The sequence below is a fragment of the Dromaius novaehollandiae genome, chromosome 4, assembly GCF_036370855.1.
Source record: "Dromaius novaehollandiae isolate bDroNov1 chromosome 4, bDroNov1.hap1, whole genome shotgun sequence".
Taxonomy (NCBI): domain Eukaryota; kingdom Metazoa; phylum Chordata; class Aves; order Casuariiformes; family Dromaiidae; genus Dromaius; species Dromaius novaehollandiae.
The window spans coordinates 74,944,763-74,958,095 of record NC_088101.1 but is presented as its reverse complement, the minus strand read 5'-3'; the positions used below and the strand labels follow the sequence as shown (position 1 = coordinate 74,958,095).

At 36.8% G+C, this 13,333-nt stretch overlaps 1 protein-coding gene across 5 annotated transcripts in view; it reads left to right on the top strand.

Moving 5' to 3' along the window:
* Positions 1–13,333, top strand: part of PPP2R2C (protein phosphatase 2 regulatory subunit Bgamma) — a 198,527-nt gene that overhangs the window by 147,045 nt on the left and 38,149 nt on the right. The gene's annotated exons all lie outside the window — the stretch shown is intronic.

Sequence of the window (13,333 nt, the reverse complement as noted above, 5' to 3'; positions counted from 1 at the left end):
TGTGTCTATATTAAAATGAAAAAACTGTGCCAAGCAAACAGTTTAAATTATAAATGAATGTTGCTGGGCTTGCTGCCTTCTGCTACACACTTAGAAAGACTAAGCTTGGACAGCTCTAAAAATGCTTAGCTCGTACCTTTAGTAGATGAAAAACAGAAGTGAAGCATCTTGCTGTTTTATGTACAAGGTTTGAATCCTTGAAATACATGTTTAAAACTATAAATAAAAAATATTTTAGTCTGAAGTGTCATTCATTAATAAGGAATCTGGCAGCGATATGTGTTTGTCTTTCTACTCTCCCTCTGAGGCAGCAGTGCTACACGCAGTGAACTACAATCTGTTTACCCGAGAGGCTGGTTGCGGCAATGACACAGGCAACAAATACAGCATTAGAGTTTCTGGACGTTCAGCCCACGTTTGAACGTCTTTACAGGTTACATGGGAAATGCTGGAGAAAGACTGTCAGATTAGCAGCGCTATGCTGAGTTTTTTTCAAGTAAAATAATTTGCCTGTTGGGATTTTATTAGAGAAGAGTCAGATTTTAGCCATTATTTGGGCAGTTTTACTGAGCATTATTCATTTCTTTGCTGATGAAAAGACAAAGCACTGCAGATCTCTAGGTTGATTCTCCTTCTGGCTCTTTTGGAAAATATTTTAGATCAGCTTTGCAAAATTGACCAGAGTATTTGCCTTAGGTAAAGCCTTAGGCAAATAAAATATAATTAGTGGTTTTCTGTTTTGCTCTTCATTAGCATAAACACCAACTAGGGTGAGAAGCAGACAAGTGAGTTTTATGCTGTGGCTAGGTACCTTTTTGTGAGCAATATAGGAGACTTCTGTACATTGCTTCTCACTTGCAAGCAGATTTGCTCAGTATCTTCTGGACAGGAGGAGGGAAGGGAGAGGAGGTGAGAGGAAAGGAAGGAGGAAGGTCAGCTGGTAAATAATTATGCATACAAGGCTTTCTTCGCTAAAAGGTTTAATGTGTTTGGTTGTGTTACAGAGAAAGAGAGTCTGTCCTTAATTATAGAAGATACTCTGCACAGCAAAAGAAGTGAGGTGGAGGTTGGTGCATTTGTTAATGTTCTGTCTGAAATAGCTTAGCAGCGGTGCCCGTAGCTTAAGCCTGTAGATAAGTCATCCTGGGTGTAGTGAATGAGAAAACAGGACTGCTGGAAGCATACTGATAAGGCTTACTTCACATCAGCAGCAATCTTCGGACTATCTAGCTGTACTAAACATTCTTTATGAGAATGTATTTGGATTGCTCACACAACTCTGTAGCTTATAGCACTTGAGCTCCCTTCATTTCCTGGTAGCACACTATTTCACTCTAGAGGCTGTCATGGCATTGCTATGGAAACAACATCCCCATTTCCAGTATGTACTCATCTTGAGACTCATCTTGACTAAAATACTCATTTCTCAGTCAGATCAATATAGTCCAGGGTTATCCTGTTTTAATAAAAAAAAAAAAAAAAAATTCCTTCTTTCATGTCCCAAAAGGGTTAAGCTAATTAGCAAATCACCATAGGGCCTTTTTATAATCTAATGTATTCCAACATTTGAGGCATATCGTGGATATTCACATTGTTAGGCACTGTATCTTGGGGAAATTAATTTACTTAAGAAGTAAACAGCAACAACAAAAAAGCAAAGGCTTTGCAAGATCAAAGTAAGATGGTACACAGATGGAGACCAAGTTTGTGGCAGGTATGACTGCACCTGAATAACACAGGGCAGACAGAGGGCTCTGGGAACAGCCCCGAGGCTGGGGAAGTGCCTAGGCTTGCACAGCTCCTCCTCCAGTGCTATGCAATTGAATGCTAAGCTGAAAACAAATATGCAGGATTCTCTTGGCATCTGTGGAGCAGTAAGATGGTAAATTTGGGTCCTCAAGAGAGATAAGGTTTCTATAAAAATTCGTCAAACATGATGACTGCGCACAAGCTGCATTCACAATGCATTCTCTGCCCCCTTGAAAAAATGCCTTAAATGCATGACAGCCCGCTTCCCCCCTAGTGCTATTTTCCTCAAGCATTCACCTTCTGCTTCAAGAGTTTACAGACATTATTTCTCTTCCTTCGAGGCCTCTGTATAATACACTTTAGTACTTCTTGCTCTATCAAGGAAGGTTCTACCAAGCTCATGTTTTTAAAAGGTGTATGCTACACCATGGAGCCAGATTCCAGTTGAGCTGCTTCTAGCTAGCTCTGGCTAGAGCTTTTCCTCACATTTGTGTTCTTCTCTTTTATTCTTTACTTCCCAGAGGAGTCTCACCTTCTCCTGCATCGTCTCTCTCTGTATCTTGCTCTTTTAAAGGCAAGACGAGGATGCCTGCAAAGCTAAAATCAGGTCTGTAACTTAGAAGCAGGGGATTGTAGAGGTACTAGTTACCTTTACTTTAGGGGTGGCAAGCTCTTGTACAATACAGTTGTTGGGAAGTGTTTGCTTTGCTCTCCAAATGAAAACACTCCTAGGGAAACAAGTGAGGGGAAAAAAAAAAGAGTTTTCAACAGGCTGATTAGATTCTGGATTAATGTAATGTACTCTTTAGTCTCCATTACTTCAACAGAGGAGTACTGGCCTTCTAATAAAAATAAGAGTCAACAGTAGGAGAAAGATAAAGATTTTGATACCTAATTTACATCTGACCAATATCAATTGGAGATTTTCTGTAGATTTTGATGAACATTGAATTATGGTCTACTGAAGACTGCTGACTAAAAAGACTCCAGTGCCCTCTCTTGCAAAGCCATAGTGAAGAACAGTGTGTATATGAGAAAAAATTAAAAAAGAAGAAATTTATCTCATGAAACTTGTGAATACACAAAATTTGCACCAAGTACCAACACTTAACTTCTAGTTGCTTTGTTGCAGTTCGCCATTTCTCATCTGATATTTAGATTGCAAGTAGTTTGTGCTAAAGATCTTTCACTATATTACTGAAGTGCTCGTCATACTTTAACAAAATAAAATGCTTTATAATAATAATATTTTAAAATAGTTGTACTAAAATTTTAAGTTACTAAGACCTAGCCACACTTAATGCTTATATAAACAAAGATTGTTAGGGCCAAATAGGAGTGGTGGAATTTCAACCTAGAATCTGAATATCACGTGGTGAGATCCCACTTTACATTACTTCCATCCATATGTGGGATTCTTCATTAGAAACAGTGGCAAAATGTTCAGGAGAAATCTTGTAAAAAACAGAACTGAAGAAATGATAGGAATACTGTTTTATTTTGGGAAAATGTTAGTCAATGCATCTTTGCTCCATAGAAGGCTGTTGAACTGCCATGGTGTAATGAATGGGAGGGAATTTGACTGAGCATCAACAAGAGGTTCGTTGCTAGGGATCAGTTTTTTTCTGCATAGAGCAAAATGTGTGAAGGTGTTTTTTGTTTTGTTCATATGGCAACACTAACCTTGCAAAAATGTAGTCAGAAGCAAATACTTTGTTGTCAGATATAAAATAACGTTTGTTGCCAGTGCTTAGTATTTAGTCATTTGATGATGAATTTAGGAAAAGAGTCATAGCACCTGAGCCTATTTATCTCTCCCAAGAATTTACCTTTTAAGTAACTGTTTTCTGAAGCAATGTAAAGTTTTTTCATTTGAAAAATGACTGTGCTAAATAGTTGGAAATTCATGGTTAGCCATCTAGCAATGATCAGTGATTAATTTCAGATTGTTTTTAAGTGGCCAAAATTTCAAAGCTTTGCAAAGTGGCAGTTTCCATTGACTTTATCTGTTCACTTTAGGATTTGAAACCTTTCAGCTTAGACTATTTATGCATTAAACAGAAATGGTTTTGCAGTTACCTATACAACTGTAGATACCAAATCACCCGGTAATTTGAGGATTGTTTACACTAAGATAATTCAGTGTTTAGTTTGGCTAAGATGTAATTAATAGGTTGGCAGCATGTACTGCAGTTCTTATATAGTTCTTATCCCTAATGGTGAATCTTTCTTTGGCAGCAAGGCACTATATGTATGACTGGCAGTATTGCAACAGATCATTAATCAGCACAGTCACCGACTGTGTCCTGAGCCTCAGAAACAGGTGCGTGCTCCAGCACAAAGTGTACACAGTGTTGCTGATGGGACTGGAAGAGAGTGCTTTTCTATAAACACATGGTTGATGCTTAAGGATGCTTAAGAGAATTCCTGAAATACTGAAAAACAGTCTGTCATTTCTGGAAGGATTCTTTGCATTCAGCAATTGAGATTGGCTTTTTCTGATGCTCCAGAAAACTAGAGGATAAAGTTCTCTTCTATAATGAGGCATGACCTATTTTCCATTTCTAACCAGTATTTTCTCGCTCTTTCCACACTGATCATTCAAAGCTTAACAAGTATGCCAAGATTATAAATGGTTGCCTGAGTTAAGCTCTTCTACACAGTATTTTGGGGCTTTTTCAGTTAATATTATGGACCTGGAAAAGCAAGCATGACTGTACTATCTGATCTGATTATGGTACCTATTGAGGAAGGAAGAAGGAGGTTTGCCACCGACAAGATTAAGTTCTGCACATTTGTATCATTTCTTGTCTAATGCTCTGAACCACCCATATTCAGATAGTCTCCTTTAATTTTCCTCTTGGTAGTCTTAATCAGAAGTAAATCCTTGATTACATGAAAGTAAAAATCACTTTGTATTTTCATTAGTTGTTGGGAGAAGGACCATTGATTTCTTAATTGTGATGAAGAGTTCAGAGGTCAGTATCATTAATAAGCCCCAATGGAAATTAAGATACAGGTTTGTAGTTGGATGGGTCGTAACAGCCTGAGTTTCCAAATATCAAAAGTTTGTGTGTTCTCCTCGGAGATACAAGAGCTAGGAAGGTAACTGAATCGTTGTTAGCAAATTAGAGTTAGAGTAAATTTCATTGGTGGATCATGGCGGGGGGGGGGGGAAGGCACAGCAAAGTGTACTTTGACCTCTCTTTTTTTTTTTCCTCTCATACATGTTCATGGATCAGTTTGCTTTTATATGGTGTTTGTAACAGTATGTAACAGTAAATTAAGCCTCAAGCTGTTATGGTTTAAACAACATACAGTAGTCACTTTATGCTAAAATATTAACTATGTACCATACATTGTACAAACAAAGCTAGGCCGAGTTCCAATATCAAAATTGTTCATGCACTGTAAAAAGTATATTTTAACCTACATTAAACTGGAGAAAGACAGCTCGAACTTGGAATAAAACCCGATCATCATTTTAATGGAGCTGTTAAGCAGTTTTACTAGATATAAGTGATCAAATAAAGCCTGATTTTTCTTTGAACTGTTTTAGATTCTGTAGGGGTCCACACTAATTGGATATGTAACACTAGATAAATAATAATTAAGAATATAAAAGGAGGAAAGTATTCTCTCACTGCTAGGCTGGGGACCACCCTGGGTCCGTGGGTGTGTGGTTAAGCAATGTATCAGGCACCTGTTCTTTTAACTGCTGTAGTCGAACATGGCGTAAGCTAAAGAATTTCAGGCTTGAAGCAAAATATCGCATGTGACCGCCAGAACAGGATGAGGATTTTAGATATGCGATAGCTGGGAAATTCCTTGATGTGTGCTTTTCCTGCTCATTAGGAAGTGTGCAATAGGGATTCTTTTATTTAAATCACACAGGAAATGTTATTAGTGTCAACTGAGGAATAAAATTAGTAAAAAAGGAAAGTATGTGTAACTCATAAGTTGTCATCTTCTCTGAAATGTGTAAAATCCTGATAGTAAACAAAGCCTTTCTTGAACTCTAACAGATTCATTTGTAAGAAAAACTGTGTGTGTCAGTAGTGCAAAGTGGCAAGAGGGAACTGCATTTCTAGGATCATGTAAAAGACAACTTCTTGTAGATGATTACACAGATACAGCTTTTACAACAGTGTCGTTCCAAAGGAATGAGGCATTCAGTTGGCTCTTCTGCTTCTGTTGAGGTAAAACAATGTCCAGTTTGGACACGACATTGTTTCTAACATGCTCATCATTTATTGTCGACTGTCTTAATTGAATACAGTTTTACACTTTTCAGGGCAGGGACAGTCTTGTGTTCATACCTTAGCTTGTGCAAATTTTGGTCTTTATCTATAACTAAATACTGCAATCCAAATAATAGCCTTACTGGTTATAATTATTTTCTATGTGAATAGTGACTGTAAGGACCTAGAGGATGATTTGTTTTCAGGAAATACAGAGAAGTCTCAGTACCTTTTAAGAGACTAAGTCCAGATTTAGGGAGCTATGAAAACTATTAATAGATTTACAAAAGTAGTCATTCAAAACTTTTGGTTGATTTTGTCTTTTGGCAGAGGATACTCTATTATCCTTGGCAGAAACAATTGCTTTTTAACTATTCTCATCACCTTATATTGCCTCCTGTCTCAGGAATTTGGCTATCAGCCAGTCAAGTAGAAACGGATGAAAGAGCACATGCCTGATAGAGGAAAGATATCAGAGCTAGTTAAATAGTATTTTATCATTGAATCACTGTATGAGACCATTCTGAGAGATAGCTGAACTGTGTGTTGTAGCAAAAGCAAACAATACATTGCTGGAATATTGGATATTAGTGCCTTTGGAGCATGAGATAGAACTATGAAAATACTCATATCTAGCTGCCTTCCAAAAATAAATGAATTGAAGGAGCTGAGTCTGACTGAAAATCTAATTATAGTGTGTACCTTTGCATTCTCAGCAAAGACAGTCTTTTCCTTTACTGGAGTTGCTTTTAAATAAGTTAAGGTGATTTGAGCATAGCTATAGCCTTGGGATAATTACTGCACTGCAGATTTATTGTTTAATAAAAATATTAATTTGTTAATCAGAATACCTAATTTTCTTACTTATCACTACTGTCCATACACAGTTTGAATGAATATGATTAAATTATCCTTTAAATGGATTTCTCCTTTATCTAACTCTCCCTCCTTTTCTCTAATGCAGTCGTCCCCAGATTGTCTCTGCCCATACCTCTCATTAAGTTGCTGCAGAGGTAAGGAAGAACATAGCCAGAAGCATTAAAACATGCTTGGTTTTCAGAGCTGTATAGTGAATTGCAAAAAGGAAATTGGCTGGAATTTCAGCAGATGATAAAGAATAGGGTGAAATCTTGGGCCTGTAAAAGGCACATACCTCTCCACAGAGTGAATTACTTTCTAATTTACTTGAGACTGTTGTTCTGATTGTAGCAAACAAATAATTATCTTGTACCCAGGAACTCTATTTGAAATAACATTATTTCAAGCTTTCTCCAGTTTGTTGTTGTTAGAGAGAGAGAGAGAGAGAGAGAGAGTACTTAGTACTGCTGAAATGAATGTTAGCATCGCAAGCCAGACCTCCTCTTTCAGCTTAGTAGATTTTTCCATTAGAATATTCAGGTTTTATCCAGAATTTGAGATTCTTCAGCAAATGGAGACTTGGGAACTGTAGCAAAGAATATTAAATTACAGCTAAAGGGTAACATCATGAAACTGATGCAAGTAGGTAGCACTCACATCTTAGTATAATGTGGTTGCAGTCAATGAAGTTACTCCTGTGGAAGAGTGTAACAGGATTCAGTCCAAGATTTATTGTTTTACTAATTTTATTTCTTTAGTTGATGAGTTTTAATCAGTATGGTGTCATTGTGGAAGCATTTAAATTGCCTGTTTCTGTTTCCCTCTGGATTAATTTCTCATTGTACCATTTTAAAACTGAACCATTCTGTGTTGTCACAGGTGCAGGCGGTGTATCCAACTTGAAAAACATGTATTATGAATTTATTGGAAGTTAGTCAAAAAAAAAAAAAAAGCCATTTACACCATTCTAGGTACAATTATATGAAAAGATAATGTATAAATAATTCAATCAGCTTTGCCAGAGGGGAAGAATTCTCTTAAATGTGTCTAATTATTCTTGTTCCCATGTGAGTTTGGACTTGAAATTAACCTTGCAAAGCACAATCTTTTGCAGAGTGTTAACATAAAGAAGAACAAAATATAACTTACTTTGCTCATCAGCTGAAATCCTTTTAGTGTGACAAGTATTTCATACAAGAATGGAGATGTAACAAAAATCCTCATATACTCGTCTCAGGCATTGAAAACCATGCAGTCTGTACCTCTGTCTTCTATATGAGTCTTTAAAATCTGAGGCCCTGGAAGTTTTTGTTGCTATTGAAGAACCAGAGTAGTTCTCATTAGAATAGACATTTCTATTTCTCTTATCTGTTATCACCATCCACACTGGAAGGGGCTGCATTTCCATAGTACCTTTGCATTTGAAATTGCAATAGTTTGCTTTTAGGGCCTTTGGAATAAAAATGCTCTATAAATGAAGACAGTATTGCTTTTAACAAAATTACAGGACCAGAGATAAAAATATGCCTATCGTGGCTGTTTTAATATTGAATATGAACCATGCAACTTGCCTGGAATCAATATTCTGAAAATAGATCAAGCAAGCAAACATCTGTATGTTTACCACTTACTGAACCTCTTTGCCTTGGAGAGTAATCTTGGTGTTTAAAACTTCGGAATCCATATCTCTTTGCAGTGCCTCAATAGCAAGCTGCTGGGCGTTTTTGTAAATCCTTTTGGATAGATTGAACAACTAGAAAACTCCTGCTGCAAGTTTTTAAAGAGGTGTGTTATGTAATTTAGTATAGATAGTTTTGAAAACTTTCACTATGGGGATTCTGAGAACTGAATCTATTCTTCATTTTCATTTTCACATCGCTCATTTTCAGGGATTTCCAAACAGAAACATTGGTATAAATTCTGAATGAAAGCTTTTATTAGTATTTTTAAAGTACCTATTTTTCAGAAGCATCTGTCTAGGTATTTTAAAGTTAGTTGTATTTGACTGCTTATGCAACAAACATGCAGGGAAATGCAGAACGTAATGCTCTGAAAGACTTCTGGCTAAATGAGTCTTTTGTGACTTTTATTGTAACTTCAATTAAAATTCAGAATTATTCTACTATACCATGGTAGAAATACCGCTCTACTGGGACAAGGGCTTTCTGCAGGGCATGCAGAAGATTAGATTACATATTGGGACAGAAAAATCCCCCCCAACATACTCTAAGGGACTTCCTCCAATCGGAAATTATGCCTATGCCTGTTAATAGACAGATCTTCCTAAACTGTATGGGATTTTAATAAGTATTAAGAAATTACTTGGTGGTGATACCTGTTAGTGTATAGATTATTCTAAAAAAAAAAAAAAAAAAAGAAAGAAAAGAGACATATTTCAGTTGTGCTTTGCTGTAAGTGGCTTGGGAAAAACTCCCTGGTTATTTTTAAGATGGAGTTTAAGAAATTATGTATGTTATATATGTATCCAGGGAACTGGACATAGAAAACCAGGTCGGTCCTCTCCCGTTCTCTGTCATTGAATTCAAGAAGGTATTTTTGTGAATGATAAGAAACTATGGTAGTTTATAATTTGTTCTTGTTATTGTATTGAAGTTGTCCCCTTTGCTGGGAATACTTGCTAGTAAGCAGTACGAGGTGCCACTTATCATACCGTAAAGATGAATACTGCTAAACAGAGGCTGAGCTAGGTGACTTAATGGGTCTCTTCCATTCATAATTTATATGCACCTGAGGCACTTCTGGTATCTGATATGTTCCAAACATAACATTAAGCATCCCACAACAGTTTCAGACAAATGATAATTAATTACACATGCAAATGCATCAACTAAATATGACTTTTCAACCTTGCAGTGATTGAGTACTGTACATTGAAAAATATAGACGTGCGTTTAAGACAGGCCTTCTTCTGTTGACTGACCCACTTAATTTTGCTCTCAGCTGAGTGTGCATGTGTGTGTATGTATGTATGTGCATGTATAGAGAGATTTCTTTCCTCTTAAATTTGAATGTATATGTGGTCGCGGATAAAGTAGGCATCTGACTTTCTACAGATGAAAATGCAGATATTCCTTTTAAAAATGTACCTAAGAGTCACTTTTTAATTAAATTGAAGTTTTCTAGTGACTACTTCTAAATTCATCATTCTGTAAATAAATTAATCATTGGTATGCATATGAACAGGCCTATCTATGAGAAATTTTGGATGTGACTTGAACCATTGTAAGTACTGTTTCTTAGCAGTGCTATTCCGCAAGTCTCTGTATGCAGCTCTTATTCAAATATTGAAACTGCTTGGAAGGCAGTTTCACTTGTATATTAAATCTGTTTTTTTTTTAACTGACATACAGCAAAGTCTGTGCCTTTTACTAAATGTACTGCAGGAAAAGTGATTTCCCAAAATGTGGCTGATTAAATTTAAAATGTTGGGTTGATTCTTTTTTCAAGTAATATTTGCATATTGAAGATTTCGGGCTTCTGATCTTGCTGCTTTCTGATTTTAATCTAGTGAAATTTTATGGAGACAAAGTAATTCTGATTAACAAAGATCAGAATTAAATCTCTTAAGTTCAGAATGAGTCTTTAGACTACTCTGTGTTCTAGGGAAAAATTTCCAAAGGAGAAAAATACTAACAACAGAAAAACCTCTCACAACCAACCAACTAAGGAAAAAAAATGAGGGAATAGTTGCATGCTGGAAGTAATATGGGTAGGGAGGGGAGAGAGCACTATATTAGAACCCAGAGCTATGGCTCCTGCTGGCCATTAAACTGACCTTTGCCAAGTCTTTGCCACTTGATACCTCAGTTTACTCATCTGTAAAATGCTGACACTGATACAGACTCTCCTTTGCTTTGAACTTAATGAATGTTGAATGTTTTCTATCACTACTTTTAATTTCTTGCTGAGTGTCTCCAATTCTGAATGAAACTTGTGATGGAAAGTCCAAGAATTGCAGCTTTGGTTCAGAATTTTGCAATATTGTGCTCAAGTTCCATCACTCGTTTGCTGTTCAGCCTTGAACAAATCTTGTCAGTCCCTTACTATGTTTCTTATAAGCTGCCAATGAAACCACTGAAATATTGGTACCTAAACACATTTAAAGGATCTCAGTATTCACGTCCTGGTTCTTCATGGGTAATAAAGGTAATAAGTTCCAGAAGTACTCCAAGACTGTATTGAAAGAGGACTACACCAAATGAATTAAAATCATGTAATACTGATATTATGTGAAATGAATAAATACAATAATTTCTTTTACAGAAAGAATAGAGGGATGAAAAATTTTGTAAATTTTATGATATCAGGAAACATTAATAGAAAGCTAAACTGGGCATGAATCTGGGTGAAGCTTTAGACAGGAGCTTGCGAGGAAACATGGGCCACCTTGTACCAACAGTGTTAAACTGAGCATAAGTGTGAGGCCATTGCCCAAGGAGCAGCGCTGCGACAAGCAGACCTCCTTTAATTATCCAGTCATGATATGAATGTGCTTTACTACCAGTAAGAGAGGAGGATATACTTAATATATCACCTTATCTCTGAGCAAGCTCGATGGCAATGTTAGCGTTGTTTTGGTACCTCTTGGTGACTTAATGGCCTATTTCTGTTTTCTGGCTAATTCTAGCTGAGTAGCTGAAAAGCGCATTGCTGCTACAGCCTCTTTGCTATGACCATTCCTTTTATTCTTCCCTTAACTTCTCTTTTTTGTCTAACTTAAGCTGTAATGCTTGAAGTAAGAAGCCTGAAGTATACTAAAAGGTCTAAAGGTCAGCAGAAGTCTGTTAGCATTACTTAATCTCCTCTAGCATTCTCCATATGCACTTTGTAGTTGTTCTTTATGTTATAAGCCATCTTTTTACTTTGCGTTTGTGCAGCATTTAAAATAATTGTCCATAACTTGACCTTCCATGTAGAGCTAAAAGGCCTGTAGGAGTTTTTTTCTGTTTTTCTACCTCATGATCCTGATGCGAGGAAAAATATAGCAAAAGTTATCAGAAGTCTTTGTACTATCATAATGGCATCATATAAATGCCTTCAATGTCAGCAAATTTTATTGCCGATAACAGCAAGCCATTTAACTTAATTAAGTTAAGTTAATGTTTTGTTCCAGCAGAACACCACCAGTGTGAGACTGCTGCCAGAGTTCCCAACTCCAGTATGATATTTGAAGAATCATTGCTGTAAAGACCATGGAATTAAAGAATGGAATTGGGTTGACGTTATACTACTAAGTCATCTTTGAGTACTGGATCAATACCTTGCATTAGCAGATATTAGGTACAAGACAGCTCGAAGGAGCACACACTCATGCAGCAGTTACTGTTCCTGTGGTTCAGAAGAGCCAAATGCTACAGACAACGTAATTGCAACTGTCTAGGCTTTTAATAAAACCTATGGAGTACAAGCTTTTAGCGGAGCAGTGGTAGAATGGTCTGCGATAAAAAGCACTGATATTGTGGCTATTAGGGGTACTTAGAATATAAATACTGTGTCATCTCTCTTCCTAAGTTAAGACACTGGAATTTGAAGAAAAGGTCAAATCCATTAACCTATTGATAATACATTCCAGAAACCTTTAGCTCTTGCAGAACAAGTCTGAAAGATAGAGATTCAGAAATTGGACACTGTCCAGTGGCATTGTTACTATCATGACATGCCTATTGTAAAACTGCTGTTCAACAGTGAAAACTACCGGGTATCTTTAAGAAATGAGAAGAAAGGTGCAAGTCGATAGTTATTTAAAAGTTAGGACTTGTTTCTTTCTTTTGTAGTAAGATCAACTAATCAAATCATTATGTTATCAAACGTAGTGAGGCCAGATTCAGTCCCCTGCTCCCCGGATGTACAGAACCTGCACGAAAGAGTGTGGACACTTGAAATGAATTTCCTTAGCTGAGGCATGGCATAGGAATGACACAACCACCATGTAGGAAGTGTCAAACTGGTAGAGCTTGATTTGTAGGCATCACAGCTCACTCCTTACAATGAAAATAGTGTGCACTAAATGACTAACAGAGAAAACAACTGAGGGATGTGCTTACATTAAAACAGTATAAAGCCTCAGCAGGGCCACAGTAATCAATTATCCTAAACCAAAGTCCTGGCAGCTTCTACGAATTGCTATTGATTTCGACTACTAGTCAGTGAATCTTCCTAGGTCTAGACTAGAATGGAAGTGTGAAGTGCAGATAAAATTAGGAGCTGGAACAAATCTCTGTGGAAAACACGAGGAACAGCCAGGTTTGGGGAGAAATGCTATGCTGAAGTTTATTCTTTGAAAGAGCTTAAAAACTGCAAAGACACAAGTCCCACGCAGGGCTAAAAATGCAGTGTTGCAAGAGCATATATTGAAATAAGGTGAGAATTTTTATTTTCTTAGGAAGCTTCTATGGAAAATTCTTCCTGGCTTTCTAAATAAAGCCTTTGACCTACATAGCAGTTGAATAAATGGGGTTCAGTTA